The 12,626-nt window shown below is 38.2% G+C and overlaps 1 non-coding gene across 1 annotated transcript; it reads right to left on the reverse strand.

Annotated features, from left to right (window-relative positions):
- Positions 1-10,825: 10,825 nt before the first annotated feature.
- LOC129061991 (U6 spliceosomal RNA) lies at positions 10,826-10,932 on the reverse strand. The gene has a single exon (XR_008528235.1). It is a non-coding gene; the product is annotated as a U6 spliceosomal RNA (small nuclear RNA).
- Between the last annotated feature and the right edge of the window lie 1,694 nt (positions 10,933-12,626).

Consider the following 12,626-nt stretch of genomic DNA (forward strand, 5'->3'; position numbering starts at 1 on the left):
AAACACTCGGTTTATGAAATCTCTCATTAGGCAAGGCGCGGCAAATGGCTTACAAGCACCAACTGAATACTGCCCTATTTCCCATTTAGCACTGAGGGGTGGCATGGAGGTCTCCAGTGGGTGGGGGTCCAGGAGCCTTCCTTTCTCATGCACTTCGAGTAAGGACAGAGGGGAAAGAGAGGTGAGGGAGTGGAGTAGATAGATGGTCATACCCAGAGTGTTGGTGACCTATGCTCTTCAGGTTAGGGAAAGAGGGCATTTAATAGGACCAGACAGCACACGTGTCTCCAGGAAACAGATCGGCAGAGCTGAGTGGCAGTTATTTAAACAATCAGTAGTTACTTAAGTTCCCAGTGTTCTGGTTGCAGCCCATTGATGGCTTTTTCACTTGCCTGCCTTCTCAAGCAGTGGTTCTCAGAAAAGAGAATTCAAGAGTAATTATGTGTTAGAAATATCTGGCTTCACAGTCGGGTGCAATCAGACCTGTGAACTGCACCTTAATCCATTTAACCTCCTTTTGCTCTGGGTTGCATGAAACCATGCTCACTGGAAGGGTCTTTTAAGCTATTCCCTTTTATTTCCTCACCTTACTATCATCAGACTCTCGTAATCCCCTTTCAATCTCCTTCCTCTTTGAACTGTGCCTCTCACTACCTCAAAAGGGAATATTTACTCCACCTTTCAGAATTACCCTTGGAAAAATAAAAGTTTAGATTCTTCATAAGCACACTTATTATGGGATATTAATGAGAAAGGTTTAACAGAATCTAGTGGAGAAATCCACTGAATTACACGCTGTGTGGTTTAATTCTATCTTTGAATTTTTTCATATGAGTATCTCTTATGTACAGAACCCAGCTAACTTCCAATTTCAATAAATTGAGTGGTGATTTGTAACCAAGTATATCTAGTGAGCTTGCTGTCCTAAGTGTAATTTTTAAAATCTTTTTGGCTGTTTCTTAGAGGAAGGGAGGGAGGGAGGGAGAAAGGAAGGAAGGAAGGAAAAAAGGAAGGAAGGAAGGAAGGAAGGAAGGAAGGAAGGAAGGAAGGAAGGAAAAAAGGAAGGAAGCAAAAAAGGAAGGAAGGAAAAAAGGAAGGAGGGAAGGAAGGAAGGAAGGAAGGAAGGAAGGAAGGAAGGAAAAAAGGAAGGAAGGAAGGAAGGGACATTCGTGTCTGTAGAAACCTGAGTGTAAAGTTAACCTATGGGGTATTTCTATACCCAGGAATCAAAGCCTTACAGAAAACTGTGATGGTAGGGCAGAGGCTTTATAATCTGCATGGTATTTCAGATAACAGCCATGATTGAAAAAGGACTTTGAAGCCAGCTCCCCTTGCCTGTCAAACTCAATTTGTTCCATAGATTTTTCTTGGTTTCCCAGTTTGGTGATGTAACCCCCCAAAGTGAGTGCATCCCTTTCTTAGATTCCTCAGAAAACAGCTTTGCAGTGGAGACAGACATGCAGAAAGTTTACCGGAGAGTCTCACAGCGATAGCCCCAGTATGGATGTGAGAATAGTAGCATTAGGCAGAGGGAGTGAAATACTATTAGGTTGCATAAATGCTTCAAGCTCGTCTTTCAGGGGGAACTAGAATGAGTGTTTCAAAGTTCTCCTGAAATAATGCAAGCTGCCTCCAGGAAGGGACATAAACTTAGGGAAGCTCTCTTTCATTTTATGGGAGTAGATATTCAGAAGTGAGCACTTAACTGGCAGTCTCTTCATCAGCCAGGGAAATGAGTTCCTTGCACCTTAGAGAGGGGATCTGTATAGCACACCTTGGTGTTCATCTAGTCCAGCCTTGTGCTGCTGGGATCCACTTGCCTTGTATGGTCATTCCTCACTATCTAGGAATAGCTCCTTTATGAGTCCATATTACTAGAAGTTTAGTGGGACAAAACACAGTGCTTGGCACAGTAGCTGGTCTCGGAGCCAGAGCTGATATTCAACATTATTAACTATTTTAGGTTTCTTAGCTGCTCCTGAGGCAGCATCTCTGCTGTCCACGTGGCATATCTGATGGAACATCCCCTGTTGTCTCCTCGAAGGGTCTGAACCCCTGATCACTATGCTCTTCTCTGGCTGCAGCTGCTACACTTGTTTATGTACTTTCAAAGGTAGGACAGAGAGTAAGCAAGAAATGCCCATACATTTCTCAAGCTACTTATCTTTCCAAACTAAGTGGATGGTCAGGTGCATCACCCAAAACTATGTCAATGTAATGACTTTCCTTCCCTGATGTCATTCAGGGAGACACCTGAGCAGTCCTTTGTCATCTTTTATCCATAAACTCAGGCAACCCATTTATTAATCATGCTTAACTTTTCTTCTTCCTCTTCTCCACCTCCTCCTCTTCCTTCTCCTCCTCCTCCTCCTTCTTCTTCAGTTAGTCATAAAGGATCTCCCATGCAGTCACAGGTGTTAGATGAAGGACAGGGATCAGAAATACATGACATGGGAGTCTGACTGCCTGCTTCTGGAGCTTACTTGTGCCCCCGGCCATGCTTATGTCAATCCCGGATAAGTCACTTCCATATTATGAAGTACTGTTGAGCTCATCTAACTATAATTTGCTAGGTCTTGGGGAACCCAGCTCATTACGGGAAGTTCTGGCTAAATGGTCCCTTAACCATTAGATCTGGTAACATTCCAGAGCTCTTTTCTTTTTTTAATGCATTATATACAATTCTCTGCTGCAGATGGAATGGCTTTACTCTAGAGCCCTAGAGAAATACCTTCTGATTCTCCTACTGGGGCTTGTCATAAACAACTCATGGTGTTTTCCACCACAGGAAATTCTAATATCTTGGTTTCTGCTGGTTTGTACTGGGGCTGCTTGCACTGTATTCAGGGACCTATTGCAGGGCCCTTTCCTGCTCTGTGTCCCAATCAAAGCTTGCAATCTTTCATGCCATTTAGTAAATGAGTAGAGCCCTGGCTGTTGTGGCTCAATGGATTGAGTGCCAGCCTGTGAACCAAAGGGTCCCTGGTTCAATTCCCAGTCATGGCACATGCCTGGGTTGTGGGCAGGACTTTAGTTGGGGGCACATGAGAGACAACCACACATTGATATTTCTCTCCCTCTCTTTCTCCCTCCCTTCCCCTCTTTCTAAAAATAAATAAATAAAATTTAAAAAATACATGAGTAGAGGAATCTGTAGTATTAAATATGGTAACTTCAGAACTCAAAATGGCCTGCAAGATATTTTACTTCTTTCTTAGCAATGAGAAGAATGATATGGAATATTTTGTCTTTTATATTGGATTAGATATAGTAGCATGACCGAGCCCACTAGACTCCAAAAAATCTTCTCTGATATGTTGGGCCCCTATATCCTGGTAGGGTTTATTTTATAATTTCTGTAGTGTGTATGTCTTACCGAAGTATCCAATATACTTTCCACTTCTTGTTCATCTAGTACAATTAACATGATCTCATTGATATAGTGCATCAATGTGACAGTTGTGGAATTTCCAGATGATCTAGGACACTTCAAACTATATTATGACAGAGAGAGGGAGAAGTAATATAGCCCTGGGGCAAGACTGTAAATCTTATGACTTCAAATTGCTTCTGATCTTGCTTTTGGATAGAACTAGGAAAGGGTGCATTCCCCACCATGTATCTGAGATTATGTTAATCTGTAATAAAGATAATTAAGTGAGAACTCTACATTACTTAAATTTATGGTTGGCATCCAGCATCACTCATTTTATCTTTAGGTGTCATGCTAAAGAGTTAAATTATGACATGACAGGGACCACAATCCTTGCCTCCTTTAGGTTCTTAAGGATGTCACTAAGTTTTGCTATTATGTGACTATTTTAAATCAACCAGAAGTGGAAGGAAGGTAGTTTTTGAGGTTTCCACTTGACCTCCCTTTAATAATAGGTCTTTATCCTTCAGATCAAAAGAAACAGTGTTGGGCTAATGTCACTTGCCAAGTTCATTTCAATTATGCATTCAGGGACTTGAGAATTACCTCTGAGAATGGGAAATGGGATCAGTGGACTCAGTCTACAACTGTGAGTTGGACTTAATTCAGGACTCCACTTATTGTTTACTTCCTATATGCCCCCCTTTACTCAGGGGTGGGGCTGTCTTGACATTTCTAGTCTCTAGATATCAAAGTCTGTAAATAGATTCTGTCCAACAGTCCTTAAAATGTCTGAGTATTCCCTTATCCCCTGTGAATGGTTACCCAAATCAATAACAAAATGTCCCTAGAGGAAGGATTGAGAACAACATGGTGATCCATGGTTCTTTTACTTAAGGACATAGCCTCTCTTTCAGTCAATGTGTTCTGGGCCTGAAAACTGGCTCAGATTCAGAAACTGGGTAAGGAATCATGACTTTTTATTGGGCTAACTGCCCTCTGTTTTTTGTGCGTCAATACTTAATTTTTTTTTGCGTGTTCATGCTGTACCCTTGTTGACTGACCATGCATCTTGCCCCTAAGAATGGCTTCTTGTACTAATCACATCTGTAGCTCTCTCTGGTAAAGTCCCCTTGGATACTACTGTAACCTTGCTGCTCATTATGATAATTGTACTCACATTGATTATGATGGTCATGTGCTGGTACTTTATCTCTATTATTTAATATTGTATAACCCAATGGTTCTCAAACTCTGCTGTATGTTAGGATCACCTGGTAAGCTTTTAAAAATGCTCATGCCTAGTTTGCAACCCATCCCAATTAGATCACAATATCCAAGGTGTGAACCAGGTATCAATGTTTTCTCAACATCTGCAGGGACAGCAATGGAAGCTCATATTAGAATTCATGTTACTATTACAGAACCCAGTTTTGTAACAGCATCTCTTGCAATGAGTCAGCAGTAAACTTCTCAATGATGCTAATATCCTTTTTACAAACATGTTTCTTATCCCTGTGGAGTGTCCTCTAGGACCTCTCGTGGAATATATCTAGTTGATTGGTTTTCAGGCCTTACATAGAATATCCACTTACTATCTATGCCCATTTCTCTGCACCACTTGCTTCGTTTCTTCTACCATCCTCCACAGAAGCTCTAAAGTTCCTATTTTATTTAGTATGGACTATTTCTTTCTCTAAGCTTCTAAGAACTATTTTAGCAGCATGTTATCGTGATTTCCTGTTGTTTTTCCTTGGGTGTTAAAATCCATTTTACAGGAGGATGTCCCCTTAATGAAAAATTCTTCCTTATCCAACTTTATGTCCTGTACTACTCTATCACACTGACCCAAAACCTTCAGGATCTGGTTCCATAGAGACTTTTCTAGCTCCAACCAGCATATATGAACTATGCCCTGCAGTTCCTTCAGCACATTGTCCATTTTCTCCCTTAGCAGGCCCAGCATGGCCCCAGCTTGGTTATATTTTGACATAACTTCAAGTTATAGTTCTAGTGACAATGAGAGAAGTGGGTAAATCTTAATCTAGGGGATAGGTAAGATAACACATCTTTCCCTTGTTGTCTTGTTAGGCAGAGACTTTTTTATTGTCTTCAGCCCAATAAAGTACAGAAGTACAAGGGGAAGTACGAGGATTGCAAAGGGAGAACTGAACCACTTCTATGCGTCCAGAGAGTTCAGGAGACTCTGGAATTTCAAATTTCTTATGTGCATGGATCCAGATATTTCTTTGGAGTTTCAGAGCCCATTCCTTCTTAACCATTGTCCTGACCTTGGACTAACTTCAGGTGCGCAATGGTCTATAAACAGCTGAGGGCATTAGAAATATTATTTATTAAATAATTCAGATGAAAATGTTTTTCTAATAATCTAAACAAGAATTCAGATAGTTATTCTTGACACTTCGCTGAAGTTGTCCACAAGGAGAGAATAGGGTTTTGAGTGAAGGAAATAATATCTCTTGAGCACATTTCATGGTAGGGCAAGGGCTGGCTGGGTGCTGCGGAGAAGAAAATGGGAGGGACCTGCTTTAGGAGAGGGGTGGATGGAGGTGGAAAAGGAGTACAGATGAAAAATTAGCAACTGTCAAAGACTGTAACTATCTAGGGTCATGAGTGGAAGTGAACCAATTTTCCTCTCTCCTCTCTCTTATACCACATAATCCCTGAGTCCCAGCACATTGAATTCAAGCCAATGAATTGCTACCATCTTTCAGCCACAGTGGCAGTTAAATACACCGTAGCTACTATTTATTTAGTAAAAATATAACCTGAATTCCAAACCATGCATTTATAGACTTTTGTCATAGACATCAACAAGGAAATGGCTTGCAGAATCTTATTCTTTCATTGGATTACATGTCAGAGTGTTCATCTGCCTCCCAGATTGATACCCCAATGCTAGGTGAAATACTCTTTCAGCTTTAGATACATGATGATCTATAAACAGCAAAGGGCAGTATAAATATTATTTATTAAATAATCCATATAAAAATGTTTTCCCTATAATTTGAATACTGTCACCTCAAAGTATTTGGGTAAAAAAGACAAAACTAATTCTTTTTTAGAGACGGCTGTGTTTTAAGGCAGTTACATCAGAAAGATAGAATTCTTTAGAAGGTAACTGACTCTTGACTGGGAAAATTCCTTGGTGGTTGTACGATAAGCACTCCCCCCAACCACCATGCTTATCATGGTCTCTTGGGGATAGTGTAGAACAGTGAACAAAGAAATAGCCAACTTTTTTCTTAGTAGGAGCTAACAGAAATTTGGATGTTAAAAGCTGGCCACATGGGTATGAGTGCCAAGAAAAGGGGAAGAGACAAAAGAAAGATCTCTATAGAGACTAGGAGAGCCATACTCTGGAATAAGTTGGAATCTAAAAAGACAGATGGCCCCAGAGAAATATCAGGCTGTGGTGGCTGTGGACTATTAGGACCATGATGAAAGTTGGAACCCAAAGTTGGATAAATTTTTTAAAACTTAAAGGTCTCTTCTATTTTATTGCTGTTCTATTATAGTTGTCCCAATTCCCCCCCTCTACTCTCCCCTGCTCTGCCCACCTCCCAACCCCCACTCCCACAGTTAGTCCTCACCCTGTTGTCCACATGTATGGGTCATTTATACATGTTCTTTAACTAAGCCTTTCCCTTTCTTTCCTCCATTATCCCCGTCTCCCCTCCCCTCTGGTCCCTGTCAGTGTCTTCTTTGTTTCCATGCCTCTGGTTCTATTTTGCTCATTTGTTTGTTTTGTTCATTAGGTTCCTGTTATAGGTGAGAACATATGGTTTTTATCTTTCTCATCTGACTCATTTCACTTGGCATTGTGCTCTCCAGTTCCATCCATGCTGTCATGAAAGGTAGGAACTCCTTCTTTCTTTCCACTGCATAGTATTCCATTGTGTAAATGTAGCACAGTTTTTTGATCCACTCATTTACTGATGGACACTTAGGCTGTTTACAGCACTTGGCTATTGTAAATAATGCTGTTATTAATGTGCAGGTGCATAGGTCCTTTCGAATTGATGTTTCAGGATTTTTAGGATATAATCCCAGCAGTGGAATTGCTGGGTCAAAAGGCAATTCCATTTTTAGTTTTTTGAGGAAATTCCTTACTGTTTTCCACAGTGGCTGCACCAGTCTGCATTCCCACCAACAGCGTACTAGTGTTCCCTTTTCTCCACAAACTCACCAGCACTTGTTTGTTGATTTGTTTGTGATAGCCATTCTGACTGGTGTGAAGTGATATCTCATTCTGGTTTTAATTTGTATTTCTCTGATGGCTAGTGATGTTGAGTATCCTTTCACATGCCTATGGGGCCCTCTGTATGTCCTCCTTACAGAATTGTCCTTTCAAGTCCTTTGCCTATTTTTTAAATTGAATTGTTTGTCTTCCTGGCATTGAGTAATGTGCATTCGTTATGTATTTTGGAGATCAAACCCTTGCCTGAGGTATCACTGGCAAATATGTTTTACCATACAATTGGTTCCCTTTTCATTTTGATGATGTTTTCTTTAGCTGTGCAGGAGCTTTTTAATTTGGTGTAGTTCCATTTGTTTATTTTTTTCTTTTATTTCCCTTGCCCTAGAGTGAGTATTGGTGAAATTATTGCTGCATGGGATGTCTAAAATTTTCCAGCCTCTCTTCTCCTCTAGGACTTTTATAATGTCATGGCTTATATTTGTCTTTTATCCATTTTGAGTTTATTCTGGTGTATAATAAGTTGGTGATCTAGATTCATTTTTTGTATAAACCATTCTAGATCTCCCAGCACCATTTGCTGAAGAGGCTGTTTTTATTCCATTGTATGCTTCTGTCCCTTTTGTCAAATATTAATTGATGAAAGAGACATGGGTTTATTTCTGGCTCTCTATTCTGTTCCAATGATCTGTGTGTCTGTTCTTATGCCACTACCTAAGACTGTGTGATCACAGTGACCTTATAGTATAGTTTAATATCAGGTATTGTGATCTTTCCTACTTTGTTCTTTTTAAGATTGCTGCAGGTATTTGGATTCATTTTTGGTTCATTATACATTTTTGAAATGTTTGTTCTAAATCTGTGAGATATGTCATTGGTATTTTGATAGCAATTGCATTGAATCTATAGATTGCTTTGGTTAGTATGGACATCTTAATGAGGTTGATTCTTCCAATCCATGAACATGGTACATGTTTCCGTTTGCTTGTATCTTCCTTAATTTCTTTCTTCAGTGTTGTGTGGTTTTCTGAGTAAAGGTCTTTTACTTCCTTGGTTAAGTTTATTACTAAGTACTTTATTTTTCTTACTGCTTCATAAATGAATTTTTTTCCCTGAGTTTCTGTTTCTGATATTTCATTGTTGGTGTATAAAAATGCCTTCAATTTCTCAACATTGACTTTGTATCCCACTATTTTGCCAAATTCATTTATTAGGTCAAGTAGTTTTTTGGTGGAGTCTATTGGGTTTTCTATGTATACTATCATGTCATCTGCAAATAATGACAGTTTTACTTCCTCCTTTCCAATTTGGGTGCTTTTCTTTCTTTTTTTGTCTGATCTCTGTGGCTAGAACTTCCAATGTTATGTTGAATAAAAGTTGTGAAAGTGGACATCCTTCTCTTGTTCCCGATCTTAGAGGGAAAGTTTTTAGTTTTTGCCCATTGAGTGTGATGTTGACTATAGGTTTCTAGTATATGGCCTTTATTATGTTGAGGTATGCTCCCTCTATTCTCATTTTGCTGAACTTTTTTTATCATAAATGAGTGGTGTGTTTTATCAAATGGTTTTTCAGGATCTATTGATAAGTTCATGTCATTTTTGCCTTTCATTTTATTTATGTAGTGCATTATGTTTATTGATTTGTGAATATTATATCATCCTTGCATCCCTGAGATGAATTCTATTTGGTCATGGTGTACGATCTTTATAATGTATTGTTGGGTCCTGTTTGCTGATGTTTTGTTGAGAATTTTAGCATCTATGTTCATCAGCAATATTGGCTTGTAGTTTTCTTTCTTTGTTGTGTCTTTACCTGGTCTTGGAATTAGGATAATACTGACCTCATAAAAATATTTTGGGAGTCTTCCTTTTCCTTGCATTTTTTTTTTGAAGAGTATGAGAAGGACAGGGGTTAGCTTTTTCCTAAACATTTGATAAAATTTACCTGTGAAGCCATCTGGTCCAGGGCTTCTGTGTGCCAGAAGTTTTTTGATTATTGTTTCAATTTCACTAATTGTTATTGGTCTATTTAGGCTTTCCGCCTTCTCTTGATTCTGTTTTGAAACACTATTTGTTTTAAGAAATTTGTCTATTTCCTCTAGGTTGTCAAATTTCATGGCATATAGTTGTTCATAGTAATTTCTTACAATCTTTTGTGTTTCTGTGGCCTCAGTTGTAATTTCTCCTCTTTCATTTTTTATTTTATTTATTTGAGTCTTCTCTTTTTTTTCTTGATGAGTCTGATTAAAAGCTTATCAATTTTGTTTCTCTTTTCAAGGAAACAGCTCCTGGATTTATTATTCATCCTTCAAATTGTTCTTTTTATTTCTGTGTCATTTAATTCTGCTCTGATCTTGATTATTTTCTTCCTTCTATTTGCTCTGAGCTTTGTTTGTTATTATTCCTCTTGTTCTTGTAGATATTGGGTTCAGTTGTTTATTTGAAATTTTTCATCTTTTTTAGGTAGGCTTGTATTTCTGTGAACTTCCCTCTCAGGACTGCCTGTGCTGTGTCCCATAGGTTCTGGGCTGTTGTGTGTTCATTTTCATCTGTTCCCAGAAACTTTTTGATTTCTTCCTTGATCTCATTGTTAATCCATTCATTGTTTAATAGTATATTATTCAGTTTCCATGAATTTGAATCTTTTTGAGTTTTTTCTTTGAGGTTGGTTTCTAGTTTCAAGCCAGTGTGATCTGAGAAGATACTTCACATGATTTCACTTTTCTTGAATTTGCTGAGTCTTGTTTTGTGACCTCCCATGTTATCTATCTTTGAAAATGTTCAATGTGCATTTGAAAACAGTGTATATTTTGCTTCTTTGGGGGTGAAAGGTTCTATACATATCATTTAAGTCCATTTGATCTGGAGTGTTGTCAATACCACAATATCCATGTTGATTCTTTGCTGGGAAGATCTACCATTGCTGACAATGGGGTGTTAAAGTCCCCTGCTATGAGTTTGTTGCTGTCAATATCTTTCTTGAATTCCTACAAAATTTTCCTTATATATTTTGGTGCTCCTATGTTGGTTGCACATATGTTTACAAGGGTTATATCTTCCTGATGGATTGTTCCCTTAAGTATTTTATAGAGTCCTCCTTTGTCTCTTTTTATGGCCTTTGTTTTGAAATTTATTTTGTCTGATATAAGTAATGCTACCCCAAATTTTTTTTCAGGTCCATTTTCTTGGAATATTTTTTTCCTATCCCTTCACTTTCAGTGTGTGTAGATCTTTAAAAATATGAAATACTTCATGAATTTGCATGTCATATTTGCACAGAGGCCATGCTAATCTCCTCTGTATCATTCCAATTTTAGTATATGTGCTACTGAAGTGAGCACTATTTTATATTTTCTTTCTTTCCCCTCACTTACACTCAGCCCTTAGTAAAAGGTGATTACGCACACAGGCTTGTCTAGGGTTTTTTTGGGGAAGGTCAAAGGAAGGACAGCAATTGTGGCAGATGAGTCACAATAAGGAATTTGGACAAGAGATAATCAGAACACAAACTCCTAAGAATTCCTAGGAAATGCTGGAGCCCTGGACTTCTCATAGCATGTGGGATAAGAGCTTGAAATATTTCTCTGCGGCATTAAAAAAAATTGTAACTCCAGAAAGCTCGCAGACTTGAAAAGACAAGTTACAGTTAATAATTTATTTTCATGTATTGAGTTTTCAGAATTAAAAATTTGTATTTTGATTATGGAGCTCACATGTCTCCATTAATTTTCTTTGTACCTCTTCTCTAGAAGAGACTGAATTCTGTGGCTTCCCCAATCCAGGCTGGAAGGATTATTTCTCTGTAGTTAGCATAGGGGCCTGTGTGACATATATGTGTTCCCCCCAACCACTATATAGTGAGGCCACACATGTCTATTACTTAAGTCAACATTCAGTACTTCATTCTGTGCAAGTACTGTGTGCTGAGAGGTAGCTCAGGCTAGTGGTGAATAGCACAGGCTCTGGAAGCAATCTGAGTCCCTAATATCTCTTCCACTTAAACACTGCAATCCTGGGTAAGTTACTTAACTTCTCTGTGAGTCAAAATGATCCTGTCTATAAAAAAAGATCATATATACCTAGAGTTAAGACACGTTGTAAGGATTAGGTGAGTAACAAACATAAAGCACTTAGAAGAATGATATACCATAATATTAACCATCACCACAAAATACAAGTTCTATGGAAACATTTGTTGAGTAGATAAGAACAGAAACAATTACTGAGTTTCAATAGTTATTTTCTGTCTCTATGTAAACGAAAGCTGTGTATATAGGTAGATTCACAAACATGCTAATTGGATTGAGAGGTCCCCGGTGTTGAGATTAACATTTTCCACTGCACAGAAAGGAGTTTGTGGTGCATGATGATCAAAGTAGCTTCTTTCAGGCAGTTTGGTTTCGTTCTCATGGAATATGCAGAGAATTACACTATTTATCATGATCCAGAACTCCAGAGAAGTATGGAGGAGAATAATATCATTCTTAGATTGTAAGAAGACCACATTTGCAAATACTGGTTTTATGTTTGTGTGAAACATATTAATAAGCCACATTTAAGACAACCAAACCTTGGGGGGAAATACAGAGTAAAAACATGGACAACGCAAAGAGATAAACCTAGATTCAAATTACTGTTCCACTATTTACTAATTCTGTGTCTTTGTGCATATCCACCCATTTACCTATCACCTCACTCTGAAATGATTTAGAAGTAGCTCACAAAATAATGCTTGAAAGAAGGCATGGAGGTCAAAGACAAAGGACAAACTGGGAAAAATACTTGTAGTGTATATGATGTACAAGAAAGCTATTATCATTGACAAAAGATCTCTTGACAAATTAATAAGAGAATTAAAAACCCAAAGGGAAAAATGGACAAAGGATATGAATAAGCAATAAAAGAAGAAATAACATATAAAACGATACTTAATCTAAAAAATAACTAAAGAGATGCAAATTAAAGCAAAATAGAAATTGAATTTTCTCTATTAAATTGACACATTAAAAATAATGAGGAAAACTAATGATATTCC

The sequence above is a fragment of the Pteronotus mesoamericanus genome, unplaced genomic scaffold (assembly GCF_021234165.1).
Source record: "Pteronotus mesoamericanus isolate MK-2021 breed Mesoamerican mustached bat unplaced genomic scaffold, CSHL_Meso_final scaffold_651, whole genome shotgun sequence".
Classification (NCBI taxonomy): Eukaryota; Metazoa; Chordata; class Mammalia; order Chiroptera; family Mormoopidae; genus Pteronotus; species Pteronotus mesoamericanus.